The sequence below is a fragment of the Littorina saxatilis genome, linkage group LG15, assembly GCF_037325665.1.
Source record: "Littorina saxatilis isolate snail1 linkage group LG15, US_GU_Lsax_2.0, whole genome shotgun sequence".
Taxonomy (NCBI): domain Eukaryota; kingdom Metazoa; phylum Mollusca; class Gastropoda; order Littorinimorpha; family Littorinidae; genus Littorina; species Littorina saxatilis.
Genome location: NC_090259.1, coordinates 4,304,171 through 4,322,150, shown reverse-complemented (window position 1 = coordinate 4,322,150; position 17,980 = coordinate 4,304,171). Strand labels below are relative to the sequence as shown.

Below are 17,980 nucleotides of genomic sequence, written 5' to 3'. Positions count from 1 at the left end.
ATGACTTTTAACTGTATTACTATTAGTGATTATGCTGATTTTAGTTCGTATTTTTGCCGCCCTCCGTTTTTCTGCCTTTTTGTGCATTTCAATTTTTTTGCATCTCTCTCTTTTCATTAATTTTTTTGATTTTTTTATACATGTTTTTTTTATATTTTGAAGATAATTGTATGAGTTTCAGACAATTAGGGCGTTTATACACATGTGATTGTGATATTATGGGGAGATTTTCAAATCAACGCTCATTGCTTACACCGACTTTCGTAGCTTAGCAAAAATACGGGCCTGGAAAGGTTTGAAGTTACGGAATGAACAGAATGAACTGTAAAGATACTTAAAAAAAACAAAAACTATCAACTATCAAGCATGGTTTTCGCATCAACAAACAAAAAGCGGCGGCCATCTTTGATGCACATTTTCAAGGACGACGAGTCTTTTTCCTCGATTACTAATGACCAAATTATTTATGTATGCTTAATCACGAAGCACAATTAGTCAATCATTCCACGAAAAATAGAATAATCTAAACTCTAAATGATCGAATGACATTTCTTACCATTCTGATTCGATTCAATTTTCCTTCCAGCGGCACATGGAACAGAGATCCATAGCAACCACACAGACCGGAAGCTGCTGAAAGGAACTACATGATTGGCTCAAATTCAGTGCCCTGTCTCCACTTCCTTCCTATTTTGTAAAGTACCTTTTGATTGAGACTAAGTTTCATCCAACTATATACTCGTGTATGCACAGCCTGCTTACTGTGCGGTTGTCCTGTTCAAAAATGGGGTGATTTCAGACAGTGGACGGAGACAGGTTTTTATATTTAGTCAAGTTTTGACTAAATATTTTAACATCGAGGGGGAATCGAAACGAGGGTCGTGGTGTATGTGCGTGCGTGTGTGTGTGTGTGTGTGCGTGTGTGTGTGTGTGTAGAGCGATTCAGACTAAACTACTGGACCGATCTTTATGAAATTTGACATGAGAGTTCCTGGGTATGAAATCCCCGAACGTTTTTTTCATTTTTTTGATAAATGTCTTTGATGACGTCATATCCGGCTTTTCGTGAAAGTTGAGGCGGCACTGTCACGCCCTCATTTTTCAACCAAATTGGTTCAAATTTTGGTCAAGTAATCTTCGACGAAGCCCGGACTTCGATAAAACTAACCTCAATAATTTGGACGTTTTAGAAGACTTCTGTAAGTCAAAAGAAATGTCATCTCAATTAAATATTCCTCCGCTCTTTCAAGCACTCCCACATTTAAAGCAAACAGGTACCCGGGGGATAGACGGGTTAGATGGACACATTCTTAAAGGTGGTCGTCTACATTTTTGCTTTTTTTCAATAATCTTATGGTTAGATTTCGCGAAAAAGTTATGTCAGATGATGAATGAACCATGGGGAAAAAAGTTATAGAAAAAAAAATATATCGTTTATAATAACTTGTTCAGCTATTTTAGACAAATGTGGGGAAAACTCAGAAATGGTTCACTGTGAAGCCATCGGCCTGTACACAGATTGGGAGGGAGGGGGGTCGAAACGCGAGAGAGAGAGAGAGAGAGAGAGAGAGAGAGAGAGAGAGAGAGAGAGAGAGAGAGAGAGAGACAGACAGAGAGAGAGAAAGAGACAGAGAGAGAGACAGACAGAGACAGACAGAGACAGAGAGAGAGAGAGAGACAGAGAGAGAGAGACACATGGAGAGAGAGAGAGACAGAGAGAGAGACAGAGAGAGAGAGAGACACAGAGAGAGAGACAGAGAGAGAGAGAGATAGAGAGAGAGACGCAGACGCAGACGCAGATAGTTTATTCAATAGGTCATAGCCCCATATGAAGGGGTGTGAACAGACGGTTCACATTGCATATAAATTAAACTCAACAGGTGTACACAAAAAAAGGTACAAAATAAAAATCGCACAACACATACATTACACGGCATTTGACTAGGAGGTTACAACATCTCTTAATTTAAAGGCTTTATACAAATACAGGGATACATTTCTGACAGCAGTTTCTTGAGGTGATGCTAAAAGCAAGCTGAGTCGGAAAATGCTTGGGTTCTTATAATATTTAAATGGGATCAATTTTTCTCTCAATTGGTTATAGTATGGACAACACAAAACAAAATGGACTTCATCTTCTTGGTTATGTTTACAAAGAGGACACATCAAATCATCGGCATTATGTTTTCTATATCGGTAAGCATGCACTGCAATTTCTGAAATGCCGAATCGAAACCTGGTCATAATAAACTTTAGATGCCTATCCATATTCGACAAAAGATAGGGTTTAATGTCATGTACAGTACAAAATGTCCGATAAACAGCAAATATATCACTATTTTGTGCATGATAATCCCACTCTTGCCATCTGCAATCGACCAACCTTTCCCTAAAAACACGCAAAAAATCTTTTTCATTAACAACGCCCTGATTCAACCACACAAAACCAAAACCGTACTCATACAATTTACAACGGACACCTGAGGCCCAGTTCGTTTTACCACTTTAGATTTTCTTATGATGGCGAGACTGAAGTGGTACGAGAAATGTTCCATTCTTCAACTCGCGTGCTTGAATATGACCTCAGTTTAGCTTTCGTCATTCGTGATCGTTTGGTATTCCATGGATCTATATGCATAGAGGCCCGTGGGTATTCCAACCAGTGTGAGTTTCCATCACTGTGTTCTGCGTGCGTTTTGACAGACCAGACGTGGTGAGAAAAGCATCGCAAGACATTGCGGTAAAGCTGCAGAATATGAAAAGAAAAGGAAGCGAGCAGAAGGATGTTTAAGTCTTGCAAACATTTCTAAAAAAAAAAAAAATAATCCTCCCTTGAAAAAAACCAAAGATGTCTGCGAGTCATCTGCTTGGAAGGTAGTGAGAATTTGAAGCATTCAACTTTCAAGTCAAAACGCAAGTTGCGCTGATATGCCTGTTGAGATTATTCTTTCTTTGAATTGCCGTGGATTTGTTCGCCACCATTTTTAAAGCTGTGTCTTGAAAGGAAACGGTAAAAATGCCTTTGAATACAAACTTTCGAAGAAATCCAGGGGCCAGTTTCATATACGCGCTCTTAGGCGTTCCTAGGAATAGGGCCTTAAGAGCTCTTAGCTGAGAGTGGGACGAAAGTTAGGAACGACTCGTTTCATGAACCATCTCAGGGGTCACTCTTTGCTAAGAGCAGCAAAGCGATATTTTTTAGTTGCGTATAAGATTGGTTGCGTCACGTCCGATTGAAAGTCACAACATCCGGCGAAAGCAGACGAAAAGCAGACGACACCAGATGGATCCAAACAACGTAAGGACAAATTTACAGAGAGAGAAATAATAACCCTCCTTGCGGATGTCAACGAAAGCAACGCGATCGTGGAGGCTAGTTTTTCTAGCTCGTCACGAAACGAATAAAATACGAGCCTTGCATGGTACAGTACATAGATCTAGATCTGAATGACGTCCTTGAAATCGTCCGCAATGAATTTTCTCGGCCTCAAAATTGTTAATAACTTCTACATCTGCAAACCGAATCACTTGATATATGGTGTGCAAAAACTTCATCGTATGCATGACCCTTGTACAAATTGACACATTTATAGATTAAATGGTCTGACTTTTGTGCATTTTCAAAAACGGTTGCCAAATTCGGGGATCGACTCAACAGTACGAGGTTTGAATTGTTCAGTAACCGAACTATACCCGATTTCAGCACTCAAGATTGTTACATTTGGGATAAATTGAATGACATATAGTATACATGAATCAATATTAGACAGTCAGTTATTTGAATATAGTGCTCAATAACAAGCAGGAACAGGGCATTTCCAATGGATGAATGCGTTCCTGTCATTAATGAATTTTGCGCGGCATTGCGAAAGTGTAACTGTACAATGAAGTTTGTTTTTTTCTCAGTCATTTGAGTTTAGCAAATATGTTCATAGTTGTTGTGCATACACTTTAGTTCATCCATGACCATTCTACACAGTTTCGAGTCTCTAGGTATTATGATCAGAATTTACCTTTTATCCAAAATGTGTTTCAAATTACGCCTCCGAAATTGTCAGTGGCACGAAAGCTTTGCTGTAACTGCTTTCTTTAGGTCACCGATGATCTAGGGAGTGAAGGGGGTGTTTGTCAGACATCCAGACAATCCAAAAGGTAAAAGTTTGGAGGGTTTAAATCAGGTAAATATTGCTACCGCTAAATGTCAAACCTTGTTCTGTTGAGACAATAGCCAAATTTGGAAACTTTGTTTCGAAATTGCACAAATGTCATACCATTTGATCTACAACAGTTGCCACTGAAGGGAAGGGTCATGCATAGGCTGAAGTTTATGTCCCCCAAATATATAGTGATCCGGTTAAGACAACATTATGTGCGTGTGTGTGTGAGTGTTTGCTTGATCTGCACCTTGCATCGATCTGCGTGAGGCATTGCTGACAGATTCAGATAGGGAGGGGTATTTTGCGACTGCATTTTGTTTTCGGTGTGTGTTAGGTCAAAGTTGTTAAACTTATCTTGCGTCTTTGTCATGCAATTGTGACGTAAATGAAAGGAAAGTGTATTTCATTCAGACAATCAAAGACTGGGTGTCAAAATATGTGTGGGTGTTTTCGTTTTTGCTTAGATATGAATTATTTTCTGTACTTGTGAAGACATTGACTCTGCATTAATCAGCCGTGGTAGATCAGTCATACTGGAGAGAGAGAGAGAGAGAGAGAGAGAGAGAGAGAGAGAGAGAGAGAGCATTGGTCAGCATATCCTACCGATGGTCATTTCAGTGAGAAAGCATTGTTTGTGTTATAAACGTGTTCATATCTTGACACAGACATACAAGCACACACACAGACTTTTATCCACAAGCAGTTTGCAAATGCCAACAGCAAGCATGGAACCCAACAAAACGTCATTAAAATCTTCTGATCATTCACATCTGTCTTTATTTCAATGCGATGCATCAATTTTCACCACAACTTAACACGAGAAATAGCAGGGTTACATTGTTTGACCTTTTTCTGGTTACCTTTTACATACCTTCCTTACACTGTAATTTAAAGCATCATAAACACCAACATGAATACGTTTATATTTGTACATTGGATAATTGCAGACTAGGACTAGGAGGTTTTTTGTGGATTACATTCAGTCACTGACACCTGTGATCATCCAAAATTTAATCAATCAAAACTGCCTTTAGACATGTACCTAAAAGTAATGATTTTTACTTTCATACTTTCCAGATAGCAATAAATGCCATAAATACTGCATTACGAATCCCATAATGTACATGGGGTGGTTAACAAGATAGTTTGCATAACAAGGATATCTTTAAAGAGAGCTGTATCATATACACAGAGGATGGTCAGGTGAAACCTTAAAATAGATTACGAACATATTCTTCATTTGAAAGAGACAATTTCAAAAGGCACACCCCTCCGCCAAGTGTTTGTCCAAGTGTAAGACTTGTCTTATTCCATCAATCCATGCAAAAGACAGTCCAGATCTGTGATGATGAGAACAATTCTTTGAACGGGAAAAGATTGTGTCTTTAAAAAATAAGCACCATGTCAAAATGTTTACTTGCACAATTTCACAATGAGTCAGGCTGTTTAAAGTTAATGCGATACAGTATCAGATAGTAGACATGTACATTAATATTTAAAGCATAAGGTATGTATTTAGTTTTTACCTGAAAAAAGTTCAACCTGTAAAATCATTTCCTAATATGTTTGATAGTTTTTGCTTGTTATAGAACAATGTTTAAAAAGAATTAGTATTATTAAAAAACATTATTCTTGGGCCTGTTGCTCCAAATTCATGGGGTGACTGTGAGTTAAGATATTTTTATTTACTTATTGTTTCTTTTTATATTGGTTTGGGAAACAGCTACCAGCTTGTTTATGGCTATGTGAGACAAAGTTACAAACACAATTGTCTGATCAACCTTGATCTTGTTCATGCAAGGTAGGTAATACTATGGCCATTGCATATACACTCTGCCAAAATATTGTTGCACCCATTTTCGTACCCCTACTAGAAAAATCATTCCCGTGTCAATTCATTCAAACTTTCTTTGTCATTAAAGGCCATCGAGTGGGCTATCTCGCACACTTTTGGAATCAAAGATTTAATTTATATGGGTTACACGATCGCCTCTTGTTTAAGGGTACAGTGGAACCACCCTTTTAAGACCCCCCTAATTGAAGACTCCCTCCTTGTTAAGGCATTGATTTTTCAGACTTTCTGTTCACAAAATTACCCCCATTTTAAGACTCCCTCTTTTTAAAGACCTGATTTTATCCGATTTTTTGAGGTCTTAAAAGGGAGGTTCCACTGTACCCCAGAAATCGACCCTAGAAAAACGTTAGGCACCAATAATACATTGAAGAAAATTCAGAATAGGCACACTTTGACAACTTTTACATACGGGGAGAAAGCCAAATCATTTATTTTGCCTTAAATGTCACAGAACGTTTGAATGAATGAACACGGAAACTAATGCTTTAGTTAGGGTACGAAAATGGGTGCAATAAGCTTTGTTTGAAGGTTTTTAATTTATAATAAACATATCACTGAAATGCTGCGAAAGAAACTCTACTGCTTTTTGTGGGCAGATGCAAAATAAAATGAGAAAGAAAAACAACAACACCAACTTAATTTAGCATCGTGGTCAATCAGTGTAAAATTGTCAACACTATATCCTTCTAGCATGTTTTTGTTGCTGTTGCTACATTCATATCGTGAACTATTCATGAAACTAAAAATATCACATAAAACCTGGTTAAGTTTGCCTTCAAAGTGTGTATGATTCAGAATTACTAGTTACTGTGTGTTGAACAAGGTTGGAGTCAAAATCAAATATAAAAAAATCGTCATATCGCACTATCCCCTCTCTTTTTACGCAGGTCACTGAATTAATAATTTTACATGGAATTTTTTTTTTAAACTCGACATCATCAGCAACACCAGCCCGAAAATCAACGAGGCTATGAATTTCATCGTAATTGAATACACTGGATACCAAAAGTCAATGGACACAGTGATCAAAATGGTGCATATTCCAACAGAAGTTGAGGGTAGAAGCTACCATAAAATACACCGTTTTTTCTCTTCAAGTCATTTGACCATAACATTCATGAAACAGAACAGTTTGTGTTAAAATTTGGTGTGCATTAGCTTCAATGTACGTAGAATGATAATATATGGTCCAAAATTGTTTTTCCCCTTAGATTGTCTGTAGTAAAAATTATTAAATGGCGGGGTCCTGATTTGGCCTATATGGTCCGCTGGACCCAAAAAGCAACATCTATCATATCACTTATTAAATGGCAAAGCGTTCAATCAAAACAGGTTAGTTCACGGATGACAAGATAGATTCCAAACTATTCATCGGAATGATTTAAACTTTTGCAGAAATGTTTTAATTTTAGACATTCTGATAGATATTTTGTTTGAGAGGATAATCTCTAACAGACTATAAGAAAACAAATTGAAAAGATACACATTTTCCAGTATTCATAAATGTTGTACCCACAAAGTCAACATTTGTAGATTACTTTTTTTTTTTTTTTTTTTAGCTTATCCTCTCAAGTCGCGGCTAGCTGCAACCTACCCGCGAGCTTGCCACGACCTGGTCGCGACTAGCTGCGATGTCCTAGACCCCTCCTACAAGTATGTTGCGACTTAGTCGCGGATAGCCGCGATGTCCTAGTGCACTTGCCACAAGCTTCCCGCGAGCTTCCTGCTATGTGCCTATGATTAGTCAATTCTTAACCAGGTTTGAAATTAAAAATTCATTCACTGAAGTGGTGGTACATATGCAGCTAGCAGGTATGTCAGTTGAGAACTGCATGACTTTGCTAATTCCATACACTATTTTAATGCTTCAACTACTTTGACATTTGTCAGGGGTTTATTTTGTCTTTTTCATACTTGATCGATTAAACTAACATCTTTCATGCGCACTACATTTCTTGTTGATAGAATATTTTTTTCAGTACCTGATCATGATTATTATTATTTTAGGATGGAGCAGCTAGTTAGATTCTAATTTAACATCCCTGTATTCAACAGTTCAGACCTGTAAACTTTTTTGTTATTAAATTACTACAGACCAGAACTTAACCTTAGACTTTACAGGGAAAAATCATCATTAATGCTCCAGAAATTTGCAAATATTTTTCAAAATGCAGAGACCTGCATGCACATACCTTCATCCGGGGCTAGCTATTTCAATATGGCTGACTGAGGGAAAGCACTCTGCTCACTATATTTGGACAATGTCATGGCCCTAAGGTCGCGGCTAGCTGTAATGTTGTTGGGAAGCTTGCGCCAAGGTCGCAACTAACAGCCATGTAATCGCGCCAAAGTCGCAGCTACCTGCGATGTTGTTGCGAGACTAACTTTGATGTTGTTGCGAGGCTCGCAGCGACCCGCGATGTTGTCGTGAGGCTTGCACCAAGGGTGCAGCTACCCGCGATGTTGTCGCGAGACTCACGCCAAGGTTGCAGCTATCTGCAATGTTGTCGCGAGGCTTGCGCCAAGGTTGTGGGTAGCTGCGACCTTGTTGTGAGGCTCGTGCCAACATCGTGGGTAGTCGTGACCATCTGCGACTAGTTGCCGTGATGTGTTTAGATCGCTGCGACCTCGCAGCGACATTGCAGCAACTTTTCATTGCTGTAAGGGATATATATCTCTGAAACTATTTAACATTATTAATTAATTGAGACTTCATGTAATCTCCGATCACCATACAATTGCACAACTTTTGAAAAATATCTTTTAACACAAACGAAGTAATTTGAACTACTCAGTCGGGATGATGTGTGTTGCGGACGACCCATATGGAATTCCGTAAGGAATTTTACCCTGTGTATTCTAACTGGGATGGTGTAGGTCATGTACGACCCATACTAATTACTAATACTATGCAAAGAGACGGCAAAACTCCTAATTGGATGGCGTGGGTAGTGTACGACCCATACTTTTTACTTTTAATCCTCCTTTGGAAAGTATGGATTGTACACGACCCACATCATCAGGACTGTGTAGTCCAAAGCGTGATTCTTTTAAGAACTAGGCAGATGCGTTTGAGGGCAGAATGTTTTGATGAGGCAGTCTATTGTAAAACAAATTATATGACTGAAAAGGGCATGTATTGATTGCCCTTATTCAAAAAGCTGTTTGAGTTCACATGAGGTAGTGTGTATACAGTGATTCCTACAACACAGGCACCCCCAAAAATCAAATTTGAAAAATCAAGGTTCCTGCGTTAAAATCGACAAAAAATCAGAGCAATCAAATGTGTATCTGAAACAGTCAATTTTGTTACTATGCCATGCTGAGCGGTGCATGTGTTAATTCTCTCAGTAGGTATATGTGGTAAACCGGCACGGTTGGCCTAGTGGTAAGGCGTCCGCCCCGTGATCGGGAGGTCGTGGGTTCGAACCCCGGCCGGGTCATACCTAAGACTTTAAAATTGGCAATCTAGTGGCTGCTCCGCCTGGCGTCTGGCATTATGGGGTTAGTGCTAGGACTGGTTGGTCCGGTGTCAGAATAATGTGACTGGGTGAGACATGAAGCCTGTGCTGCGACTTCTGTCTTGTGTGTGGCGCACGTTATATATATGTCAAAGCAGCACCGCCCTGATATGGCCCTTCGTGGTCGGCTGGGCGTTAAGCAAAAAAAAAAAATATGTGGTAATCCTCTCGGTAGGTATAAAAGGCAGTTTTTGAAGCCGTTTTAGCGGGTAATGAAACAAAACAATACATTTGAATTTCTGCAATTTTTAACGCATTGCGTTCAAATATTTGGTGATTTGTGCTAACACATGTCATGAATTAGAAAAGACAACATTAAACAGGTTTGCGATTGTGAGGTGTTAGCCGGTATTTTTACCGACAATTATCAAATGAATTAATTAAGCAACAAATCAGTGCTGGGGCCGACGCTATTCTTAGCGTACATTAACGACCTCCCGGAGAGACTGACGGCACTAGCGCGCCTGTTTGCGGACGACACTGCAGTGTACAGAGTGGTGACTAGCGTAAACAACCAGGCCCAGCTACAACAAGACCTCCATCGCCTAGCCGAGTGGGAGAAGAGCTGGGACATGCAGTTCCATCCTGCAAAGTGCAACACCCTGCCTGTTACGAGGAGCAGACGCCCACTACAGCCCTCTTACCAGCTCCATGGGCATACGCTGGAGACAGCGGTCAAGTACCTGGGTGTGACCATTCAGGGTGACCTGTGCTGGGACGACCATATTAACAACATCGTCAGCAAGGCAAACAAGACCCTGGGGTTCCTGCGGCGCAATCTGAAGATCTCATCAAGATCCGTGAAAGAGCAGGCGTACAAGGCCTTTGTCAGGCCTATCCTGGAGTACGCCTCGTCAGTATGGGACCTGCACACCCAGAAGAACATCGACAAGCTTGAGACCGCCCAGAGACGAGCTGCCCGATTCGTCTGCAACCGCTACCACAACACGTCAAGTGTCAGCCGGATGCTGGACTCCCTTGGGTAGCAGTCTCTGGAGGAGCGCAGGAAGCTTGCCCGCCTATCGATGCTCTACAAGATCACGAACAGCATCGTCCACTGTCCGGGCATCAAGTCGAAGCTGGCCCCCTTACCACCACGCCAGCGAAGAGGCCATTGCCAGCAGTTCGGCCTCATCACCTACCGCACTCAGTATCGGAGTGCCGCTTTTCTACCCAGCACAGTGAAGGACTGGAACTCTCTACCAGCAGCTGTCGTCGAGGCCCGCACTGTCGACACCTTTGTGTCGCGCGCCTCGCACTAAACCAGTAGCCACTGTGACTCATGTCCCCTCCCCCCCATACTCCCCAACCTGTGAATTTTAAATGGACTTTTGGATGCTGGAAACGCTGCTTTCTTGGACTTGCGCAACATCCCATCAAGTGCCGAAGTAATCACTACTGCTGATTGTGGGCAATAATGGAAAGACAAGACAATAATCACTACTGCTGATTGTGGGCAATAATGGAAAGACAAGACAATCAGATGTACCGAATTACAAACAAAATGTCAAGTCATTTGAAACGTTAGTACTGCTGTTATGCGACATGTTAGAAAGAATTACAAAAAATAAAGATGTACCTTTTCCAAAGAAAACAGATTTGTTTTTAAATATGCAGGCTTTTTAAACAAACATTAAAGCTTCAAATTACACTGAAATGTAATTCATAATCAACGACGGCTGCTCAGACCACTTGTTCAAACGCGTACAAACATTCTTGGGAAATGCTCTCTCAAAAGCCCTGCTCAGCAGCTAGCAGTTAAATGTTCAGCAGTGAGCTTGATGTGGGCTATTTGTGCTCAGCGCTGTGAAAATAGTCCACTTCTTAAAGATTACTTTCGCTTTGAAATCCTCATACCATCCATGTCTAATAAAATGTACATGAAATTTGAGTATTTGGTTTATTTGAAGTTGAAAATAGCAACAAATTAAATTTGTTTGATGAGTCAGCTTAGACTTAGAGTTAGATCAACCGACTATTTTAAGGACTCTTTCTGGCATGTCAAATAAAAGCAAACCTAATCTCTCGAATGACTTGATGTACTTAACGACATGTCTTAGCATAAATTACCAGACGTTTGAAGGCAATGCATTGAGAAATTTATTAAATGTGCTGGATTTCTTCTGATTACCCACTAAAATGGCCCCAGAAACCGCATTTTACGGCTTCTCAGAAGAATTACATACCGTTCATCATGCCATTACGCCATTGTTAGACAAGATATGTAAACTAAGCTGACTGTTTGGATGCATATTTAATTTTTCTTTCTAATAACATGCACAACAGGTTTCCTTTCAGCAGTTTTGATAGTATACTGTTCAAAAAAAGAAACGCATAGCTTGTAATATTTGGTTAATTTAGTTATATGGCTACAAGGATATCCACCAAACTGCAGAAAATGTTTATCTGGTCGTCGACCTTTCGTCCATTGCCACAAGTGAGCTCTGCACGTGACGCATGCGTTATCAGTGGCTACAATGTCAAAATTGCTCATTTGGCATGACCACTCGTCATGCTTCAGTGTAATCTCGTGAAACTCGGGGAATATTGAGCTCCCACCATGTCTTCCAAAACCCATAAAAGCGGATTGTTCGCCACAAAGAAATTAGACGACAATTCAGCGACGAAAGATGGCCCGATTGAGCAGAGAAGACCGCCAAATTGCATTGGGTCGTTTACAAGCAGGCCAAAGTCAAAGTGCAATCGCCAGGCACTTCCACGTGTCCCAGAGCACCATCAGTAGACTGTGGGTCAGGTTTCAAGCCACTGGCTCCGTTGCTGACTTGCCACGAGCGGGAAGACCAAGGGCGACAACTGCTGCTCACGACCGCTTCATACGGCTCCGCCACCTCCGGAATCGTTTCCTGTCGGCCTCATCTTCTGTCCAGGCTCTCCCCGGGCCACACCGATTATCGGACCAGACCGTGCGGAACCGCCTGCATGAAGCTGGTTTGAGAGCTCGCAGACCTCACAGAGGAGCTGTCCTCACCCGCCGCCATCGCCACAACCGAGTGCAGTGGGGCAACCAGCACCTTCGCTGGACCGTCCGGAATCACTGGAGACACGTGTGGTTCAGCGACGAGTCCTACTTCCTGCTCCAGCGACATGATGGTCGGAGGAGGGTCTACTGGAGAGTAAACGAACGTTACGCGCCCAACTGTGTGGATGAGGCACCCGTTCATGGTGGTGGAGGCGTCATGGTGTGGGGGGCGATCAATACCGCTGGAAGGAGCACCCTGGTGCACGTCCAAGGGCGCATAACTGCCCAGCGATACGTGGAGGAAATTCTGCGCCCACACGCCCTTCCTCTTCTGGCTGACCAGGATGCCATATTCCAGCAGGACAACGCTCGCCCGCACACAGCACGACTCACCACCCAGTTCCTCACCGACCACCATGTCCAGGTGCTTCCCTGGCCATCCATGTCGCCAGACATGAACCCGATAGAACACCTCTGGGATGAATTGGACAGACGTGTGCGCAGGCGAGAAGAAGCGCCGGCAAATCACCGCGATCTATTGCAGGCACTTCAGGAGGAGTGGGACACCATCCCACAGCAAGATATCCGGCATCTGATCCAGTCCATGCCCAGAAGGTGCCGGGCAGTTGTTGCTGCTCAAGGCAGTCACACCCCCTACTGACTTGACAGCCTCGGCACCCAATCGTATTGATTGACTGATTGATTTGAAGATGCAAATGAACTGTGTGTGCATTCAACTGTGTCCATACCAAATTTCAAACAAATAATCTAAATATTGGATTTTCTGTTAATTTTTTCGAAAAATAAAACAAATTTGGCAAGTAGCAACTATGCGTTTCTTTTTTTGAACAGTATATGTCGATTTTAACACGTTAAACTTGATTTTGCGAATTTGATTGTTGGGGATGCTAGTCTTGTAGGTTCTATTTTATAAACAGTACCTCGCGTAAACTAAATCTGTTTTCTATATAACATAGGACAATGAATGGCCTTTTCAGTCTTATAATTGGTTTTTCCTCCGAAAGCGGCGTATGGCTGCCTTAATGGCGGGGTAAAAACGGTCATACACGTAAAATTCCACTCGTGCAAAAAAACACGAGTGTACGAGGGAGTTTCAGCCCACAAACGCAGAAGAAGAAGATAATTGGTTTTACAATAAATGGCCTCATTAAAATGATCTGCCCTCAAACGCGTTTGCTTAGTTTGTTGTTGTTGACAGGTAGTATAGAAATAGAATATGAACGTTGGACATGTTTTAACTGCTAACTAATATTGACAAAACCACTGTATACTTCTGTGTCTGCAGACTGTTCCTGGCATAATTAATGTAAATGCTTAAAAAATTCCTTTAACCATTTTAAATATAAAATTTGTTGTTTTGTGCAAGGGACGTTACACAGTGGCCACTACATACAGTGTTGGTAGTTGGCCCCTGAGCAAGCGTCAACATCAGTGTTGGTAGTTGGCCCCTGAGCAAGCGTCAACATCAGTGTTGGTAGTTGGCCCCAGAGCAAGCGTCAACATCAGTGTTTGTAGTTGGCCCCTGAGCAAGCGTCAACATCAGTGTTGGTAGTTGACCCCTGAGCAAGCGTCAACATCAGTGTTGGTAGTTGACCCCTGAGCAAGCGTCAACATCAGTGTTGGTAGTTGGCCCCTGAGCAAGCGTCAACATCAGTGTTGGTAGTTGGCCCCTGAGCAAGTGTCAACATCAGTGTTGGTAGTTGACCCATGAGCAAGCGTCAACATCAGTGTTGGTAGTTGACCCCTGAGCAAGCGTCAACATCAGTGTTTGTAGTTGGCCCCTGAGCAAGCGTCAACATCAGTGTTGGTAGTTGGCCCCTGAGCAAGCGTCAACATCAGTGTTGGTAGTTGGCCCCTGAGCAAGCGTCAACATCAGTGTTGGTAGTTGGCCCCTCAGAGAGTATCAGGGTCAGTGTTGGTAGTTTGCCCCTCTGCGAGTGTCAGCATCAGCGTTGGTAGTTGGCCCCTCGGCGAGTGTCAGCCTTAAGTGTTGGTAGTCGACCCCTCAACGAGTGTCAGCATCAGTGTTGTGTCAGCATCAGTGTTGGTAGTTGGCCCCTCAGCGAGTGTCAGCCTCAGTGTTGGTAGTTGACCCCTCAGCGAGTATCACCATCAGTGTTGGTAGTCGACCCCTCAGCGAGTATCACCATCAGTGTTGGTAGTTGGCCCCTCAGCGAGCGTCAGCCTCAGTGTTGGTAGTCGACCCCTCAGCGAGTATCACAATCAGTGTTGGTAGTTGGCCCCTCAATGAGTGTCAGCATCAGTGTGTGGGTAGAGGTCCTTGAACAAGGAACAGCAACATAGTCATAAGAGCAGAAGGTTTCTTGTATTAAATGTTAGCAACAGAGCAGTTTCACCACATAATCTTACAAGAAAAAGAGAAGACAGTGAGTAATTCTAAAACTTGCTCTTATTCATACTACACTTAGCAAACCATTTTATCTGTACAAATTGTGTACTTTAAAAAAAAATCACTCCCGAATCATTTTGTTCAAACTTTCTACGCCATTAAAGGCACTTCACTTGGAAATGTGGCACACTCTTCCGCTGCTCAAAAAAGGATCCCCCAAAAATTGACCCGAAAAAACACAAAGTACCACTTAAAAATCGACTCAAGTTCAGGATAGACACAATAATAATAATAATGAAAATAGAACATTTATATAGCGCTTCTTCACAGCTCAAAGCGCTTTGGCAACGTTTACATACGTGAAGAAGAACATCAATTATCTGTCCAGAACAGGGTGTCTTCTTTGGTTAACTTTTGTACTTTGTGTTCTGCCATTACTGCTGATGCAGGTGTCAATCGCTTCAGCAGTAAAAAACATGAGGTCTTGCGTTAATTTAGAGGGGTTAAACAATTAAAAGAAAGCTCTGTATATCAGCAATGACTCAGTCCTTTAAAATGAATCAGACAAGGCTAACAATTCAGGAAATGGAACAAACCAACTGAATTACAAATTAGCACAATTTCTTGAAATCCCCTAGAGCATGTTCTATTCTCCTCACAATCTATGCCCCCCCCCCCCCCCCCTACGTTAACAATAACAGTGTAAATACATGTTTTAGTACTAGTAAATTACTAGTTATTGTCACTTAAGAATCAGTTTTGTTGATATCAAGGAGTAGTAAAATTTAAAGTCAAAGTTTCAGATAAAAGTTTAAAAAAGAAGTCAAACACTGAAACAGCATTCTTCTTACTCACTGTCCAGTTTTTGTGTGTGTCACTGTGTGTGAGAACAATACGTTTTGACACATCTCTTTCAATGTGTATGCATACTACTACTATTACACAAGTTAGTACTATGTGATCCCAGAACGCCTCTTCTTTTGTTTTCCAAATGTTCTACAGAATTGTCAATGACTGAATGAGTATCATATTACAAGCATAACATATTTACCTGAAATGATGTCCAGTCTTTTCTTGCACACCACGTTCACTAAGACTTATGCTTTCATTGGCATTCCTCATTGTCTCTGCCCTTGCTTTGGTAACTGTATGTTAGTGTCCACGGGTAGAAGATGACACTGGAGGAGAGCATGGTGGTGCCAGACGATGATGAAGTTTATTCTCTGGTGATACAAGAAAGAAAATTATGAGCGTTTGCTGAATGTTTCAGTGTTTGCTTGTATGCATTTACAATTACCAGGTGAATACGCTGCACAGATCTGCAGTGCAGATGATACTAAGACAACACTGTCAGCACAGCTACCAAGTCAAACTTACAACGAGCACAGTCAGTATATAATATGGTGCTGATTAACAATAACAACCCATTTAAGTTTCAAACATGCCTTTTCTGCTCTAATGTTTTCTCTCTCATGCAAGCTGTTTTATAACCTTGACATTTTCTGCAACAACATTCCCAAACACAATCTGAAAAGTAGCATGCCTTGAAAGGAACATTTGATCAATTATGCTTTAGATCTATTCCAAACATTACCTTTTTTCATCATGACAGGAAACAATGCTGACGTGTCTTGCTGACGTGTCTAGTTCACGTGTTGAGTTAACCTGCTTGGAGCACTGCTGTAGATATAGGGTGTGACTGAGTATTCAGGGTGTCAAGATGTAGCCAATGTCACCGTATATGAACAAGCCCAGAGGTGCTTGGATTGCAGGACACACCCAACTCTCATTTAAAATCATGGTACCCTTTTCACACCCTGGCCATAGAACACGACACACGGTCCAAAGATGTTCGTCACCAACTACTTCAATGCCTATAGAAGCCGTCACGGCGTGGCATCCTTCCTTGTTGATATTATACTCGTGCTGTTTTGTTTCGTTGACTGACTGATAGACTGTTGTTCGAAAATGTGTGTAAACAGCACCACAAACACGCCGAAAAAGTGCACTACAAGTACAAGCTATCTGGAATTGCTCACGAGTACGTGTGGTTAGCCGCTTCCTGTCGGGTTCACACTCGTCGTGCAAGGCAGAATATACATTCGGTGGATGCAGCGAAGACTCGTTTCCTTGCTGATGTAGAATATGTCGCCGCGCATGGACTGACAGACATCAATCACGCAGAAAACGGTGCAATCATAGTCTTCGCGGGTGCTTGTAAGTGCTAAACTGCATACCGTCCACACTCTTGTCAACATAATTCAAAGAGGAGTCCATGCTTTGACAAATGAAAGCGTGCGGCACTCTCCTTATCGTCTTGGGCATTCCGCGGATCCGTGCGGTGACGAAAATGTGTTGATGGCGCATGTTATATCGCAAAATGATGCACGAGTCGAGTCGACTCACAGTCTCATTTACGGCCGCCATTTTTAGGATTAAAATTATCTCCCTTGCAAGTTGGGGGCGCTTCTGTCTGCTCTTACCTAACTTAGGGCTGGGGGGGGGCTGTCCTAAGATAAGAGCGACATAGGAGCGCTCTTTGGCCAAAGAGCGGTCCGTGAAACGCACCTATCTTAACTTTGCTCTTAACCCCATCTTGACCCCTTAAGAGCTCCTAAGTTAGGATAAGAGCGGTATATGAAACCGGCCCCAGATCGTTTGCTCCGGAACTGCAACGTCGATATGGCAAAGCAAAAAAATTCTGGATCAATTCGCAAGAACAGGCTGTTAGTGTCACATTTTGTATATGGGGTTGGAAGAAATGCTCATGATTTACATAGCACTCCGGCCCTGTTCTTTTTTTCGTCACGCCCAAAACCGATATTTCTTTTGGGCGACGCAGCATTATTGGCAGAATAACAAAACCGGACCTTTTCAGGTTCAGTACTCTTTGTTGGGAATGCCCTCACCGTGCTTCGTGGGTCGTGGACGACCCAGAGCCTTACAAAATCGTTTTTATCTCTGAAAATATTTTGAGTTTTTAATTGAGACTTCATGTAATTTCCAATCACCATACGACCTTCATATTGCCCAACTTTTGAAAGATTATTTGTTTAAACAAACAAATACACGATGACGTTATTTGAACTACACAGT

At 41.8% G+C, this 17,980-nt stretch overlaps 1 long non-coding RNA gene across 1 annotated transcript; it reads right to left on the bottom strand.

The window, feature by feature from the left end:
• Window positions 1–14,301: 14,301 nt before the first annotated feature.
• LOC138948270 (uncharacterized) lies at window positions 14,302–17,528 on the bottom strand. The gene is made up of 3 exons (XR_011449954.1): window positions 16,479–17,528; window positions 15,936–16,107; window positions 14,302–14,814 (listed from the first exon to the last, which is right to left on the bottom strand). It is a non-coding gene; the product is annotated as an uncharacterized lncRNA (long non-coding RNA).
• Window positions 17,529–17,980: the final 452 nt, after the last annotated feature.